At 42.3% G+C, this 17,775-nt stretch overlaps 1 protein-coding gene across 5 annotated transcripts in view; it reads left to right on the top strand.

Moving 5' to 3' along the window:
• Positions 1-300: 300 nt before the first annotated feature.
• LOC141201594 (gastrula zinc finger protein XlCGF66.1-like) overlaps positions 301-17,775 on the top strand; it is an 88,529-nt gene continuing 71,054 nt past the window's right edge. For 3 of the 5 annotated variants that reach the window (XM_073663597.1, XM_073663595.1, XM_073663593.1), the window contains exon 1: positions 301-382. The gene's annotated coding sequence lies outside the window, so the exon portion shown is untranslated. The remainder of the gene's footprint in view (positions 383-17,775) is intronic. The other 2 variants (XM_073663591.1, XM_073663594.1) reach the window with 2 other exon arrangements.

A 17,775-nucleotide genomic window follows, 5' to 3' on the forward strand; every position in this document is an offset into this window, starting at 1 on the left:
ACGCGGCTCTGCTCCGTACACCTCGTACACACACGGCTCCGCTCTGTACACCTCGTACACACGCGGCTCTGCTCCGTACACGCGCGGCTCCGCTCTGTACACCTCGTACACGCACGGCTCCGCTCCGTACACCTCGTACACACACGGCTCCGCTCCGTACACCTCATACACACACGGCTCTGCTACATCCACACTGTAAACCCCTCCTGACCCCACACATAAACTTCAGCTCATCCAGCACCATGACAACCAGCACAGCAGAGTCCTGCATCCACTGAGGCCCCTGATCATGTGACCCCTGACTCCTCCCCTCCTGTGACCTCATCACAGCTCCTGTGCGCACAGAGCAGCCATATATGTGGTGGCGGCTCTGCAGGTGGAGGTATGTGGAGACCCCATTACTGGGCGCAGGGGGCATTAACCCCTTCAGTACGGAGACTCTTTTGGGGTCTTGTGTTGCCCCTTTATAAGAACCATAAGGTTTTTGTTCTGTTTCCTGTAATAGATACATACGACCCAACTATGGAGACAGGAAGGGAGGAAACGTATTGTTCTCATAGTACAGGACCCCTTTACTGCCCCACAGTGTAATGCCCCCATTATTCCCCTTATGCAGTATGTATGATGCCCCCACACAGTGTAATGCCCCCATTATGCCCCTTATGCAGTATGTATGATACCCCCCACAGTGTAATGCCCCCATTATGCCCCTTATGCAGTATGTATGATACCCCCCCACAGTGTAATGCCTCCATTATGCCTCTTGTGCAGTATGTATGATGCCCCCACACAGTGTAATGCCCCATTATGTCCCTTATGCAGGATGTATGATGCCCCCACACAGTGTAATGCCCCCATTATGCCCCTTATGCAGTATGTATGATGCCCCCACACAGTGTAATGCCCCCATTATGCCCCTTATGCAGGATGTATGATGCCCCCACACAGTGTAATGCTCCCATTTTGCCCCTTATGCAGGATCTATGATGCCCCCACACAGTATAATGCCCCCATTATGCCCCTTATGCAGTATGTATGAGGCCCCCACAGTGTAATGACCCCATTAGGCCCCTTATGCAGGATGTATGATGCCCCACACAGTGTAATGCCCCCATTATGCCCCTTATGCAGTATGTATGATGCCCCCATTATGCCCCTTATGCAGCATGTCTGATGCCACCACACAGTATAATGTTCCCCCAGTAGCGCCTGACGTCCTGTAGTTGGAATAATCCCTCTGGGAAATGGTTTTCCCTCTGCCTGCTCCCCTACATGTAGACCCTCGAGCATGTATACATGCATGTAGGGGAGCAGGCCTTGCTACATATCGAGGCTTTGTACAGTAATATTCCGCATGAGGATGGTATCAGTGGAGTAAGATATTTCTTGAAATCAAGATCAATAGAGTGTAGCAGACATAATGACTTCATGTAGGAGCTTCTAAAATTCATTCTTTCTCATAGCTACTTTCTTTTTGACAGTAAGTATTTCCACGAGCTCAGGGGGTACTGTGATGGGGAGCCCCTGTGCCCTCTCGTATGCTAATCTATTCCTGGGCTGGTGGGAGGAAACCACAATATTCAGGGATGATCAAGTTGTGGCATCCATGTATTGGGGTACAAGTATAGATATATTGATGACATTTTTATCATCTGGTCGGGACAAGTGAACAATTTCTTGAATTTGTCAGGGAACTCAACATCAATAGAGTGGGCCTGAGATTTACATCGGAGTTTAATTATTACCAGTTGCCTTTCCTGGATGTACTAATCTAGAAAGAACTTGAATGGGACCCTAGGAACACTCATCTACCATAAACCTACAAGCACTAATAAACTATTGAAGTGGGATAGCCACCACCCCATCCTCCTAATAAAAGGAATATCCAAGGGACAAATTTTATGGTTGAGAAGGAACTGTTCTAGTGTCACAGATTTTAATATACAGGCAATGGACATGAACACCAGATTTTGGGAAAAAGATACCCACAGTACATTTTGGATTCCACACGATCATTTGCAGAAAAATGGAAGAGACAGACAATCCTCCATTCCAAACCAAGAGACCAAGAAAAGATGGGATAACACAAGTAATAGGAACTTACAACAATCAGAGTGACCATATCTTTAAAGGGGTTGTACACTACTTTATATTACCCCCCCAATGGGGCCCCTAAGACTTTTTGTAAATACCTTAATTTGCAGATGATACCTGTGAGCGGCGCTATCACTGGCCGCTCACAGGCATCACGTGAACCCAGCTGCAGCCGGCTCTGACATCCGCTGATGTCACGACAAATGCTGGCAGCAGCCGGAGGTCTTTGTCTTTCGCGTTCCGTATTCGAGGTGGATGCCAGGCTGTGAGTGGGGTTACCCCCCCCGCGTCACACCCGGCATCCACCATGCCCTCTGCCATTCCCTATTCATTGGGAAAGCGCGTGGTGGATGCTGGGTGTGATGCGGGGGGGTAACCCCGCCCACAACCCAGCAGCCACCGCGGGGAGCCCAGCGCTCAGTCACGCCTCACTTGTCGTGACGTCAGCGGGGAGTCACGTGCTGCCTGTGAGTGGCCAGTGATAGCGCCGCTCACAGGCATTATCAGCAACATAAGACTTTTTGTAAATACCTTAGGGGCCCCGGGGGGATACATTGGGGGGGGGGATATAAAGTAGTGCACAACTTCTTTAATATCCTCAGAAAACACTGGTATATACTTACAACAAATCCATATGAGTAAATAGGATAATGTGTCAATCACACACATATAACCGATAAATAGACACATATACCAGAAATAATAAAAGTCACATTTATTTCATACTTAATATTAAAAACAGAATACATAAAAATAGGAAAAAGGGAAAGGTGATAAAGACACTCACAAAGAGAGTATATATATATAAATGATAAGTATGATAAATATAATCATACCCATAATATATAAATCCAAGTGGATAAGTAATAAATAAATATATTATGAATATTGCACTGCAAGAGTAACCATGACCAAACAGATCAATGTAACAATAAGTAAATGAATAGGTACTAACCCTGGAGCATGTGGTGTCTCATGTGTGAGTCCTGCATCCAGTACCTATTCATTTACTTATTGTTACATTGATCTGTTTGGTCATGGTTACTCTTGCAGTGCAATATTCATGATATATTTATTTATTTATTTATTACTTATCCACTTGGATTTATATATTATGGGTATGATTATATTTATATACTTATCATGTTTCATTGAATAGCACTATGCACTTTCCACTGTTTGTGGATATATACACTTGAGTGTCATCTGACTTCCTCGCATGTGATATTTGTTATTCTGATAGGTCTAGAATACCTCACCCCAGTGTACTCTCTTTGTGAGTGTCTTTATCACCTTTCCCTTTTTCCTATTTTTATGTATTCTGTTTTTAATATTAAGTATGAAATAAATGTGACTATTTTATTATTTCTGGTATATGTGTCTATTTATCAGTTATATTACTGGTATATACTTGTGGTCGACTTGGACCTTTTGGGGTGCTGTGGGATCTACTTCCACAATAACTTTCAGAAAGGGTTGGTCAATTAGGGACCATTTAGTGCATAGTTTATATAAAAAACCTGGACCCCAGGGGACTTGACTAGATCAAAGAATCTGTGGTTTATTTAGATGTGGAGAACATTTTACATTTACTTGGCTGAGACCAAGTAAATCGAGTTTCTCTACGGCTAAAACCTTTTTCCAGAGGGATTATTCCAACTGTAAAACCTCAGGACTTGTATATATGGCCACATGCACCTGCCCCCTAGATAATGTAGGTAAAACCAAGAGGGAGTTTAGGAGGAGGATGGGGGACCATTTGGGCGATATACGCCATAGTCGCGACACCCCATTAGCAAGACAAATGAACAGTGTACATCGAGGAGAAACCGGAGACCTCGCCTTTTGTATCATTGAGGTGTCATGGAAATTGAGGAGTTGGAGGCGGAGGTTTGGCTTACCGACTTCACAGCTCTGATAATGACTTCACGTGATCTAGACTGTATGCTTCTGATAATGCAACCCAGAATTGTTTGCCTTTTTTTTTCTGCTGCATCACACTGTTGATTCATGTTCAGTCTGTGATCTATTAATATACCCAAGTCTTTTTCACACGTGCTGTTACTTAGCCCTATGTGTTACTTAGCCCCTGTGTATTTGCTTTTTTCATTTTTCTTGCCCAGATGTAGGACTTTGCATTTAAAAAACTTTATTTTAGTTGCTGCCCACAATTCCAGTGTGTTTAGATCTTTTTGAATGCTCTCTCTCTTCTCTAGTGTTAGCTATCCCTCCTAGCTTTGTATTATCAGCAAATGTAATCAGTTTATCCTTAATTCCTTCATCTAAACCGTTGATAAAGATGTGGAACAACACAGGGCCCAGTACATGGCCTTGTGGTACCTTACTTGAGACATTCTTCCAACTGGATGTGCAACCATTTATGACCACTTATTGGGTCCGATCACTAAGCCAGTTATGAATCCACCCAACAGTTGCCTTGTCCATTTCATAGTTGGTCATTTTTTTAATAAGTATGGTATGAGATACTTTGTCAAATGCTTTGCTGAATTCAAGATATACTATACTGTGTTTCTCTGATCCACCCAGTCAGTGATTCTGTCATAGAAGGAAATTAGTTAGTCTGACATGACTTATTAGTTACAAACCCATGCTGGCTCTGGTTAATCACTTCATTCTCATAAAGATACTTGCATACATGTCGTTTAATAATTTGTTAAAAGATCTTTCTCGGTATAGAAGTGAGGCTCACAGGCCTATAGTTCCCTGGGTTCACCTTCTTTCTTTTTTTGAAGATCTGGACAATATTCACTCTTCTCCAGTCTTCTGGGATTTCTCCTGTTCTCCATGAATTTTCAAAGATTATGGAGAGTGGTTTAATAATTTACTCTATCTCCTTCAGTACCCTAGGATGTAATTCATCTGGACCTGGAGACTTGAATTAATTTATGTTAGCTAAGTATTCCCTCACTATCTCTCTGTTTATAGATAGTGTGGATTCTTCTATTGCTTCAATAGTACCGAGAAGATCAATTGATGTTACATTTGCTTTCTTAGAGAACACAGAAGCAAAATAGGAATTTAAAAGTTTGGTCTTCTCAGCATTATTTTTTACCACTTTAGCATTTTCATCCTGTAAAAATCCTATAGCATCCTTGACTTTTGCATTTAGCCTTTTAGGAATATACTGTGGGCTATCATCCCATATTTATTGTAGTGATCTAGTATATTTACATGCCTATTGCATGATGGGACGATGTGCAATACTTGTTTTTAGTCTCCCATGACGCTGATCTCAGAGATAAGACTTTCTATATTGGTGGAATGCAATCCAAATCCATTATGCGCTCTGGCGTGGAACGCATGCTTGCAGACATGCGCAGTCGCAGGTAGGAGACTTTTGATGATCTCCAGCGTGGATCGCACACATCCGGTTATGCGCAATCATAGACAATGATGCAAGATGCACTCTGGCGTGGAACGCATAACTAAGGGCATGCACAGTAAACGGGTACGAGTGGAGCGGCAGCAATCAGTTTCTTTGGTGTTTCAGTCTAAAGCACGTCCCTTCCGAACATGCACACTAGGGGATGGACATTATCTGACCTCTAGCGCATGAGAAGTAGCGCAGGCGTAGTACATTATTGAACCCCCTGACGTGAACCCCAACCGCATTACCCCACTCGCCACCGCTACAGAGCAGTGGGAAGAGCGGAGGCTAAGCACCAGATTTGGCGCATCTTATGGATGCGCAATTTCTGGGACTGCTGAGGGGTGATATTAATAGCTGCGGAGGGGTCTAGTATCTATGCACCCTTCCCTGGCTATTAATATCAGGCCGCAGCTGTCTAGTTTAGCCTTTTCTGGTTAGATTTTATAGAAGGACCCCACGTCAACTTTTTTCTCGGGTCCTTCTGTAATCTAGCCAGTAAAGGCTAAACAAACAGCTGTGGGCTGATATTAATAGCCAGGGAAATTTTTTGGCTAATGGCCCCTTCCGCAGCTACTAATATCAGCCCCCAGCGGTCGGCTTTCCCTCTGCTGGTTATAAAAATGACGCGGGAGCCCACGTCATTTTTTTTTAATAGATTTTAGGCTCTGTGCCCACAATCCGGACGTAGCAGCGGTTTGGACGCATATTTTTTGCTGAGTCCAAAACATTGCATTCTGTACTATTCTATTCACTGAACCATGCGTATTTACCGCATTCTATACTTTCTAGTGGTCAATTTTCTGTTGCGCAGACTGGCGACTCCGCAAGAGAATTTGACATGCTGCGGTACTCAAAGACACACTGCATGTCAGTGTCCGCAGGTGATTCTCAGCCTCTGATGCACGCATAGTGGACATGGGATTTCTAGAATTCCCATCCACTATACTGTAACAGCTGGACGCTGTGGGTTTGATGCTGTATAAACACGCAGCATCAAACCTGCAATGGCTCCTGTTCGTGGCCACCTACCCAAACTCACCCGCAGCATGTCAATTTCTGCAGCAGACACGCTAGTCTCAGCTGCAGATTTTGACCAATTGAAGTGTCATTATATGCAGTGGATTCACATGTATTGACAACAAAAGTGCTGCTTTAGAACACCTAGTTTTGGACGCTACAAAAATATGCTGCATCCAAATCGCTGCTGAGTGCTGATCGTGTGGAGGTAGTGGCTAGTGAGCCAGCTGTGAGATGTTAATTATAGCCAGGGGCCATGTTTGCAAATGGCACCTTCCCAGGCTAAAAATAGCAGCTCTCAGCAGCCGCATAAATTACATGAATAGAAATGCTAATGAAGATTGGGTGAATGGGACTAGCTGACACCTAGCTCTTTAGTTTGGTTACGACAAGGTGTCAATCAGACCTTTTCATGACCAAACTTAATTAAAGTAAAGTAAAGAGTTAAATAAACACACAGACACAGTGTAAACACTTTATTGGAAATGCAACAGGCACATTCTTTAATCATTCAAATTAACCAATATACTCACCCCAGTTCTGATGGTAATCCAAGGTTTAAGCAATGTCCCACCAAATAACTTTATTTAGCTCCAAAAAGTATTCATTGATGTACAAAACCGCGTCAAAAACGCATGTAAAATCTGCATGCTTTATCCCTGCCAAGGATATGCAGAAACGCTCAGGAAATTTCTGCTTTAAATATGCATCATGCGCACATAGCCTTAAAAATATATATATCATGAGCATTTCACAATGACAACACCAAATTTTCTTTGCCTGCTAATCATGATATCACGTTTCATTGTTTTCAAAATGTGGTTCACTCACCAATCTCAGATAGGATTGTCTTTAGGAAAAACTGATCTAGTTTTCAGCATCAATTTTAGCTCTTTTTTTTATTTTTTTATTTTGAAACTATTTTTACATTAGTCCCATAATGGCACTTTGTTCACTCTTAAACCGAGCATTAGGTATATGTGATATGTGGCATTTGAATGTTTTAATTTACAATCTTGTTTTTATATATATACTGCTCAAAAAATAAAGTGAACACTTAAACAACAGAATATAACTCCAAGTAAATCAAACTTCTGTGAAATCAAACTGTCCACTTAGGAAGCAACACTGATTGACAATCAATTTCACATGCTGTTGTGCAAGTGGAATAGACAATAGATGGAAATTATTGGCAATTATCAAGACACCCTCAATAAAGGAGTGGTTCTGCAGGTGGGGACCACAGACCACATCTCAGTACCAATGCTTTCTGGCTGATATTTTGGTCACTTTTGAATGTTGGTTGTGCTTTTACACTTGTGGTAGCATGAGACGGACTCTACAACCCACAGAAGTTGCTCAGGTAGTGCAGCTCATCCAGGATGATATATCAATGTGAGCTGTGGCAAGAAGGTTTGCTGTGTCTGTCAGCGTAGTGTCCAGAGGCTGGAGGCGCTACCAGGAGACAGGCCAGGACACCATGAGACGTGGAGGGGGCCGTAGGAGGGCAACAACCCAGCAGCAGGACCGCTACCTCTGCCTTTGTGCAAGGAGGAACAGGAGGAGCACTGCCAGAGCCCTGCAAAATGACCTCCAGCAGGCCACAAATGTGCATGTGTCTGCACAAACGGTTAGAAACCGACTCCATGAAGGTGGTATGAGGGGTCGACGTCCACAGATGGGGGTTGTGTTCACAGCCCAACACCGTGCAGGATGCTTTGCATTTGCCACAGAACACCAGGATTGGCAAAGTTGCCGCTGGCGCCCTGTGCTCTTCACAGATGAAAGCAGGTTCACACTGAGCACATGTGACAGACGTGACAGAGTCTGGAGACGCCGTGGAGAGCGATCTGCTGCCTGCAACATCCTTCACCATAACCTGTTTGACAGTGGGTCAGTAATGGTGTGGGGTGGCATTTCTTTGGAGGGCCGCACAGCCCTCCATGTGCTCGCCAGAGGTAGCCTAACTGCCATTAGGTAACAAGATGAGATCCTCAGTCCCCTTGTGAGACCATATACTGGTGCGGTTGGCCCTGGGTTCCTCCTAATGCAGGACAATGCCAGACCTCATGTGACTGGAGTGTGTCAGCAGTTCCTGCAAGATGAAGGCATTGAAGCTATGGACTGGCCCGTCCGTTCCCCAGACCTGAATCCTTTTGAGCACATCTGGGACATCATGTCTCGCTCCATCCACCAACTGACTGTCCACAGCCTGTCCAGGAGTTGGCGGATGCTTTAGTCCAGGTCTGGGAGGAGATCCCACAGGAAACCATCTAGGATGTGTTATTTGAGTGTTCCCTTTACTTTTTTGAGCAGTATGTCTAAAATGTCACCACATAGCCTGGCAGTGACCTAACTCAATTGTTAAACACGGTACCTATTATTAATTTTTTTTTAAATTCTTTAAAACATTTTTTTTTCTTTCCCTTTTCTCCTTTTCTCTCTTTTATTTTTCCGTTCGTTACATCCTATCTCTAGGCACGGTGTATAGCTTGTCAATGAATTTCCCTGAGTATTCATGTTGTGTATGAACATTTACAAGAAGACCCTCTCAAATTCTACCTCACGCTCACATCAGTTTTGTCTCAGAGGAAAAACAGTAGCATCAAACCAAGATGAATGTGAATGGAAGGGAATCTATCACCCCCTGGGACTTATCAGACCTCTAATATGGGCATACAGGTGATAGAAATGTGAATCTATACATACCTGAATGCCTCATATTAGAGGTCTGGTTGCTTTGAAATGTCTTTATTCTTTATTTTTTCTCATTCTTGGGGGATGGGAAGAAATCCCTGCCTACTTTGCTAATTACAATGTCCCCACCACCCCCCCCTGCAAGTCACAGTGTCCTGTGACGTGCAGTCTTGTCTTCCAGATCCGGCACATGCGCAAATCTCCTATAACGCAAGGGGCACTTTTTTTTCCCGGCTATATATTTACATTTCTATCACCTGTATGCCCATATTAGAGGTCTGTTAAGTCCTAGGGGGTGACAGATTGCCTTTAAGGCTCTCTGGATGTAAACTGACCAAAACAATAGATCTTATAGGACTCTTTAGTATTAAGAACTGATCTCCTAATGAGAAGTCATAGGAATTTGCTCCAAAGGGGTAATTAAAATTGCTATCAAACCACTCGCCCCTGCTGACTACCCTTTATTTTTTGCCCATAATATACTGATGAGACAACCCACAAGTTCCCGTCTAGTCTAATAGTATGGGTGTAACAGGCTGTAAGCCGGATACTGTGCACTACCCTAGTGTGAACAGCACCCTATACAAGCCTTTTTGTGTGCAATTCAAATACTAAGCAGTCACCCCCTCCATGAAATCATAGAGTCATAGAATGGTAGAGTTGGAGGGGACCTCCTGGGTCATCTGGTCCAACCCCCTGCTCAAAGCAGGATTCACTAAATCATCTCAGACAGATGTCTGTCCAGCCTCTGTTTGAAGACGTCCATTGAAGGGGAACTCACCACCTCTCGTGGCAGCCTGTTCCACTCATTGATCACCCTAACTGTCAAATTTTTTTTTCTAATATCTAATCTGTGTCTCCTCCCATTCAGTTTCATCCCATTGCTTCTAGTCTTTCCTTGTGCAAATGAGAATAAAGATGATCCTTCTACAATGTGACAGCCCTTGAGATATTTGTAGACAGCTATTAAGTCTCCTCTGTCTTCTTTTTTTCAAGCTAAACATTCCCAAATCCTGTAACCGTTCCTCATAGGACATGGTTTGCAGACCGGTCACCATTCTGGTCGCTCTTCTCTGAACTTGCTCTACTTTGTCGATGTCTTTGTTAAAATGTGGTGCCCAAAACTGGACACAGTATTCCAGATGAGGTCTGACCAAAGAGGAGTAAAGTCCGATAATGACTTCACGTGATCTAAACTGTATGCTTCTGTTAATACATCCCAGAATTGTATTTGGCTTTTTTGCTGCTGCATCACTCTGTTGACTCATGTTCAGTCTATGATCTATTAGTATACCTAAGTCTTTTTCACATGTACTGTTGCTTAGCTCTATTCCTCCCATTTTGTATATGCTTTTTTTCATTTTTATTGCCCATAAATGGTAAGTTGTGAGTGGTTGTCTCATCAGTATTTTGCACCTGTGTAGCCGCCATCTTTATGTGGGTTTGCTGCACCCTGGTAGTGCATTTGGTTTTGAAGATCTGGGCAGGTAAACACTGCTGTGTTTTTTCTTGAATTTTTGGGGGAATTTTAATTCTTCTTAGTGAGGCTTTGCTGTTTGTGTCAAGCTTTTGGGGATGGAAATTTCATTCTCCAGCAGGACTTGGCACCTGTCCACACTGACAAAAGTACCAATATCTGGTTTAAAAACAAGAGATTCACTGTGCTTGATTGGCCAGCAAACTCTCCTGACCTTAACCCCATAGAGAATATATGCGGTATTGTCAAGAGGAAGATGAGACACCAGACCCAAAAATGTAGACGAGCTGAAGGCTGCTATCAAAGCAACCTGGGCTTCCATAACACCTCAGCAGGGTCACAGGCTGATCGCCTCCATGCCACGCTGCATTGATGCAGTAATTGATGCTAAAGGAGCCCAACCAAGTATTGAGTGCATTTACTGAACATACATTTCAGTAGGACAACATTTCGGATTTTAAATACATTTTTCAAGCTGTTGTTATAAAGTATTCTAATTTACTGAGATAATGACTTTTGTGTTTTCATTGGCTGTAAGCCATAATCATCAACATTAACAGAAAAACACTTGAAATAGATCCCTCTGTGTGTAATGACTCTATGAGTTTCACTTTTTGTATTGAAGAACTGAAATAAATTAACTTTTTGATGATATTCTAATTTAGTGAGATGCACCTGTATATAAATCTAAATTGCAATTCAATAGAGAGCAAATTTATCATATCTAAAGGAAATTAACCTGCCGACATTCTCGGGTAAAGATCAAGAATATCTGAATAGTCCTTTACAGTTGGAGGAATTACAAATGGCGGTAGCCTCTATGACAAATAATAAGTCGCCAGGGCTGGACGGGCTTGCCACGGAAATATATAAGAAATTTGGGAATATCCTACTTCCTCACTTACTGGTTACCTTTCAGGATACAATTAAGGGGGAAGCTCTGCCTCATTCAATGCAAGAGGTGTTAGAAAAAACCTAACAGGAGAGTTCTATCTTGCTGGTCACATGACCTTTTTTGCCTATTTAATCCTGCTCCGCCCTTCTGGCCATGCTGGACTTCATTGTAATTTCTACTCTTAAGCTAGCCAGGTGCTTTGTAACCTCTCTGTCAGTTTAGCTAGGTCTTTGGACCTCTATGTTCTATGTTGTTTGGTTGTCTTTTTACTGCTACAATTTCTGCTAGGAGGTGTCCATCTTTCTCCCAGTCCCTAGTTATTGTAGGGATCCCTCCCTCACATCTATAGGTCTTCGTTCAGACTAGCTGAGGACTTTAGCGGGTCTGATCGCAGGATCAGGTTCCCCGTTACATCGTAGGGATCTAGCTTAGTTCTATTGTAGCGACAGATCTCCTCTCTTTCCTTAGTGCTTGTAGCAGATCATAACAGTAAGTCCAGCCCAAAAATATCTGTAAGGAAAGATCTCCAGTTTCCATCATGGTGTCGGTTCAGGATTTGGCTCAACGCCTGCAGGGACTCTCTCTGGAGGTGGCTGAGCTCCAGCAACACGTGAGTAGCTGTTCTGGAGCGCATTTTGTGGAGCCAAAGGTACGTCTGCCTGATTTATTTTTTGGTGAACAGCAAGATTTTTTTTCCTTTAAAAATGCTTGTTTGTTGTATTTTCGTTTGAGACCCAGATCCTCTGGTGATGAATTACAGCGCATAGGGTTCATAATGTCACTTTTGCGCAAGGAACCTCAGGGATGGGCCTTTTCTCTCCAACCTAGTCATCCGTGCTTTAGTGGATAGTTTTTTTTCTGCTTTGGGGTTGTTGTATGATGATCCTGATGGTGTCTCATCAGCTGAGACTGAATTGAGACATTTGAGGCAGGGATCAGGTAATGTGGAAAATTATTGTACCAGGCAATTATTGTATTGTACCAAAAAATTAGAGAAATACTACAAAAATACTGGTACATACTGAGACAAGATCCCCTTCTACGGGATGTACTACCAGAGAGACCAGGCATCACCTTTAGAAGGGGTAAAACACTCAGAAACATTATAGCACCTAGTCGCTTGAAAACATCTGTAGTGAAAAGCTCTGGAAGAAAAAAACAAACGTCTCTCCAATTTAAAACTACTAATCCTATAACAAAAAAGACAACCAATACACTCAATGGCACTTTTAAATGCAACCAGAAAAAGTGCCAATGCTGCCAAACAATAACCCATGGCCATCAATCTATCACCTCCAATAGCACAGGAGAAACCTTTCCCATAAAACATCACCTGACTTGCACTAGCAGCTATGTTATATATGTAATTACATGTAGTTGCGGAATGCAATATGTTGGCCGGACGACACAGATGGTCAGATCACGGTTAAACGCACACCAACATAATGCGAAAATTGGGCTACTAACACATAGCCTATCGAGACATCTCCTACTAAATCATAATAAGAGCTTTGAGATAAGTTTGACTCCTGTCGAAGAAATTCCGCAGAACATATCAAACAGAATCCATCTACTGAATAAGAAAGAGGCTTTCTGGATGTACAGATTGCGCTCTCTACATCCGGACGGCCTCAATGATAGATTGGAGAACATATAGAACATCGAATTAGATCAGGACAGCATTGCTGACCAATAGAAATATTTAGAAAGAATAGAATATATGGTAACCTAGGCTAGATATATTTTTTATTATATATTTTTTATGATATACTCTTGGGTTTGCCCATAAACCCCTGACTAGTGAAGCCAGCATCATGAGGACATCCATAGCATAGAGGTAAATACCAATGAGAGAAACACAATAGACCCTAGAGTGTGGACTACACGAGTTCAATCCCAGTAGAAAAAACTAACTTATCAAAGAAGTTCCCACAGCAATTAAAGATATAGAACTCACAATATGACTAGATTAAAGTAAGATGTTTTTTTTTTTTTTTTTTTTTTTCTTTTTTTCCTCATTTTTTTATATATTTTTATTTTTAATTTTTATTTTTTATTTTTTTTAAAAAATTTTCTTTATTTATTTTTTTATTTTATTATTATATATATATTAATTTTTTTTTATTTTTTTTTATTTATATATATATATATATATTTTTTTTTTGTTTTATTTATTTATTTATTTTTTTTCTTTTGTGTTGTGTTTTCTCTCATAAAGAAAAGTTTTTCTAGTAAAAGAAGTATAATATAATAGTCCTAATATGATCATTGAATATATGTTGTATGTGTGGATAATGCTATAGATTTACATTTTTTATACATCCACTCATGCTGTATACACGCAAATCAATGTTTGTAATGTTTTTTATGTGTGTGTGTTTTTCACCATGTATTTTATCATGTATGCAAATATACCTGTAACAACAAAAGAAATAAGGACAAGCTAAAGCTGCATACTGAAAACCACCAAGCAGCAATTAAGCTAATGAAGAACCACCAGGTCTCAACCATTTAACATAATTAATTTATTCAAGTGAACCTATATAGACTATATAACTCTAACAGACTGTAAAGCAATATCTTACCTGAGGAAGGCTATTCTGTACCAGTATATAGCCGAAACGCGTTGTTCTATGTATCTTTTTTTATGATTATTTTTATCTAAGTAAATTTCTGAAGACTTTTAATACCTCTGCCTGGTGCCTGTCTCCTGGGAGCGCTGAACTGACTGGATGAATCCTTTCATTTTCTCCTGACCCTCACTATTAATGGTATTCACCAAGAGAATTTGGATTTGGTGGTATTAAATAATTTGCCTTCTCCAGTAGTTTTGGGGTTACCCTGGTTAAAATTGCACAATCCTGTACTGGATTGGTCTACCAATGAAATTAAGTCCTGGAGCCCTAAGTGTTATGACAAGTGTTGTAACGGGCGCATTACTGCTGTGGATAAAGGGGAATTACCTGTACCTATTCAGGATTTTTGGAAAGTTTTTTCTGAGGAGGAGTTGCAAATTTTGCCTCCCCATAGAGACTATGATTGTACCATTGAATTTGTCCCTGGAGCGACTCTTTCTAAAAGTCGTTTATTTAATCTTACTATTCCTGAGAGAAAGGCTTTGGAGGAATACATACAGACGAGCTTGGCCGTCGGTCACATTAGGCCTTCCAAGTCTCCTGTGGCTGTTGGATTTTTTTTTGTTAAAAAAAAGGACGGCGGTTTACGTCCCTGTCTGGACTTTCGCGAGATTAATAAAATTACTGTACGCAATCCCTACCCACTGCCATTGATTCCTGATTTGTTTAACCAGTTAGTGGGGGCCAAGTGGTTCTCTAAAATTGATCTCCGGGGGCATACAATTTGTTGCGCATGAAGCATGAAGGAGGGTGATGAATGGAAGACTGCTTTTAACACTCCTGTGGGTCATTTTGAGAACCTGGTTATGCCTTTTGGTCTTACCAATGCACCAGCATTTTTTCAGAATCTTATTAATGACATCCTTAGAGCTTTGATCGTCAAAAATGTGGTTGTGTATTTGGATGACATTTTGATTTATTCGCCTGATCTGGAGTTTCATTGGCGGAGCGTACGTGAGGTATTAGTTATTAATTGACAATTCGCTTTTTGCTAAGCTAGAGAAATGTGAGTTCACTGTACAGAGAATTAGTTTTTTGGGCTACATTATCTCCAGCGAGGGCTTTGAGATGGACCCGGTGAAAGTTCAAGCTGTGCAGGAATGGCCTAGGCCTATTGGTTTGAAATCGATACAGAGGTTTTTGGGTTTCGCTAATTATTACAGAAAATTCATTAAAAATGTTTCTATTATTGTTAAACCACTGACCGATCTCACCAGGAAAGGTGCGAATACGGTTCAGTGGACTACTGAGGCCATTGAAGCTTTTGTGTTTCTAAAGGAGAGGTTCAGCTCTGCCCCCATCCTTATTCAGCCTGATGTGACTAAGCCGTTTTTGGTTGAGGTTGATGCTTCTTCTGTGGGGGTCGGTGCGGTGTTGTCTCAGGAAAACAAGGATGGAGTGCATCCCTGTGCCTTTTTTTCCAAAAAGTTTTCTGAGACTGAACTTAATTACGATATTGGTAATCGGAAATTGCTGGCTATTAAACTCGCATTTGAACACTGGCGTCATCTCTTGGAAGGTGCTGAATTTCCCATTCAGGTTTTCACTGATCATAAAAATCTGATCTATCTTGATGCTGCCAAGCGCTTGAATGCCCGTCAGGCTAGGTGGGCACTTTTTTTCTTGCGGTTTAATTTTTCCGTTACTTACATCCCGGGTACCAAGAATGTTAAAGCTGATGCTTTGTCTCGCAGCTTTTCTCCCATGGTCGGTGCTGAGGAGGAGGAGAGCATTTTACAGGAGGGTGTTGTGATTGCTGCATTGGACTCCGTTTTGGAAGATGAGATTCTTAAAGCACAGGAGAATGCCCCATCTAACACTCCCCATGGGAGGTTGTTTGTGCCTAGGACCTTTAGGAGAGATTTGTTTGTTGAGTGTCATGAGTCTCGGTTGGCAGGTCATCCAGGAATTTCTGAGACCAAGAGACTTGTGGGTTGCAGTTTTTGGTGGCCTGGATGGCAGAAGGAAGTCATTAAGTGGGTGCGTCAATGTACTGTGTGTGCTAGATCTAAGTCTTTGCATGCTCCTGCTGCGGGGTTGCTTTGCCCTCTGGAGGTTCCTAGTGCCCCTTGGACACATCTGGCTATGGACTTTATTACTGACCTTCCCCCCTCTGAGGGTTTCACGGTCATCTGGGTGGTCGTGGACCGTTTTAGCAAGATGTGTCACTTGGTTCCCTTCATCAAACTGCCCTGTGCTAAGACACTCGCTAAGGCCTTTGTCAAGGAAATTGTCAGACTCCATGGTGTTCCTACTGACATTGTTTCTGATAGGGGACCTCAGTTCGTGGCTCGTTTTTGGCGTACCTTTTGTGACAGGTTGGGAGTTCATTTGTCATTTTCATCTGGATATCATCCTGAGTCTAATGGCTAGACAGAAAGGAAGAATCAGGATGTTGAGCAGTTCTTGCGTTGTTTTGTGGCAGACAATCAAGAGGGGTGGTCTGAGTTTCTGCCACTTGCTGAATTTGCTCTTAACAACCATACATCCTCTTCTGCTGGGTGTTCGCCTTTTATTTGTTGTTCTGGGAGACATCCGTCTTTTGGGTCATTCTCCAAATTGGTATCGGCTGTGCCTGAGGAGGAGAGTTTTTCTGGTGATTCGGAGAGAGTTTGGACGGATGTGCGTGGTAATCTTCAGGAGGCTAACAAAAAATCTAAGAGGTACTTTGATAGGAAACGGCAAGAGGTTTTGTTTGCTATTGGTGACATGGTTTGGTTGTCCTCTAAGAATCTGCGGTTGAGGATTCCTTCTAAAAAATTGGGTCCCAAGTTTGTAGGGCCCTTTAAGGTGCTTCAGGTAGTTAATCAATCTGCTGTTAGGTTGGAGGTTCCCACCTCCTGGAAGATTAATCCGGTGTTTCATGTTTCTCTATTGAAAAAAGCTGATGTATCAGAGACGCCACTGCCAGTGTTTCCCCGGTGGTGGAGGACGGGGAATATGAAATTTCCCGCATCCTAAATTCTAGACGGTATAGAGGGAGTTTGCAGTATCTCGTCGTGTGGAAGGGTTTCGGTCCCGAAGATAACTCATGGGTGAGGGCGGATGATGTTTCTGCTTCCAGACTTGTCCGAGCGTTTCATAAGAGGTTTCCTGATAAGCCTGGGCCTAGGGGATCCGGAGGATCCTCTTAGAAGAGGGGCTACTGTTAGAACTCTCCTGTTAGTTTTTTTCTATCTTGCTGGTCACATGACCTTTTTTGCCTATTTAATCCTGCTCCGCCCTTCTGGCCATGCTGGACTTCATTGTAATTTCTACTCTTAAGCTAGCCAGGTGCTTTGTAACCTCTCTGCCAGTTTAGCTAGGTCTTTGGACCTCTATGTTCTATGTTGTTTGTTTGTCTTTTTACTGCTACAATTTCTGCTAGGAGGTGTCCATCTTTCTCCCAGTCCCTAGTTCTTGTAGGGATCCCTCCCTCACATCTATAGGTCTTCGTTCAGACTAGCTGAGGACTGTAGTGGGTCTGATCTCAGGATCAGGTTCCCCGTTACATCGTAGGGATCTAGCTTAGTTCTATTGTAGGGACAGATCTCCTCTCTTTCCTTAATGCTTGTAGCAGATCATAACA

The sequence above is a fragment of the Phyllobates terribilis genome, unplaced genomic scaffold, assembly GCF_046119375.1.
Source record: "Phyllobates terribilis strain yellow unplaced genomic scaffold, ASM4611937v1 Scaffold_119__1_contigs__length_5224398, whole genome shotgun sequence".
Lineage (NCBI taxonomy): Eukaryota > Metazoa > Chordata > Amphibia > Anura > Dendrobatidae > Phyllobates > Phyllobates terribilis.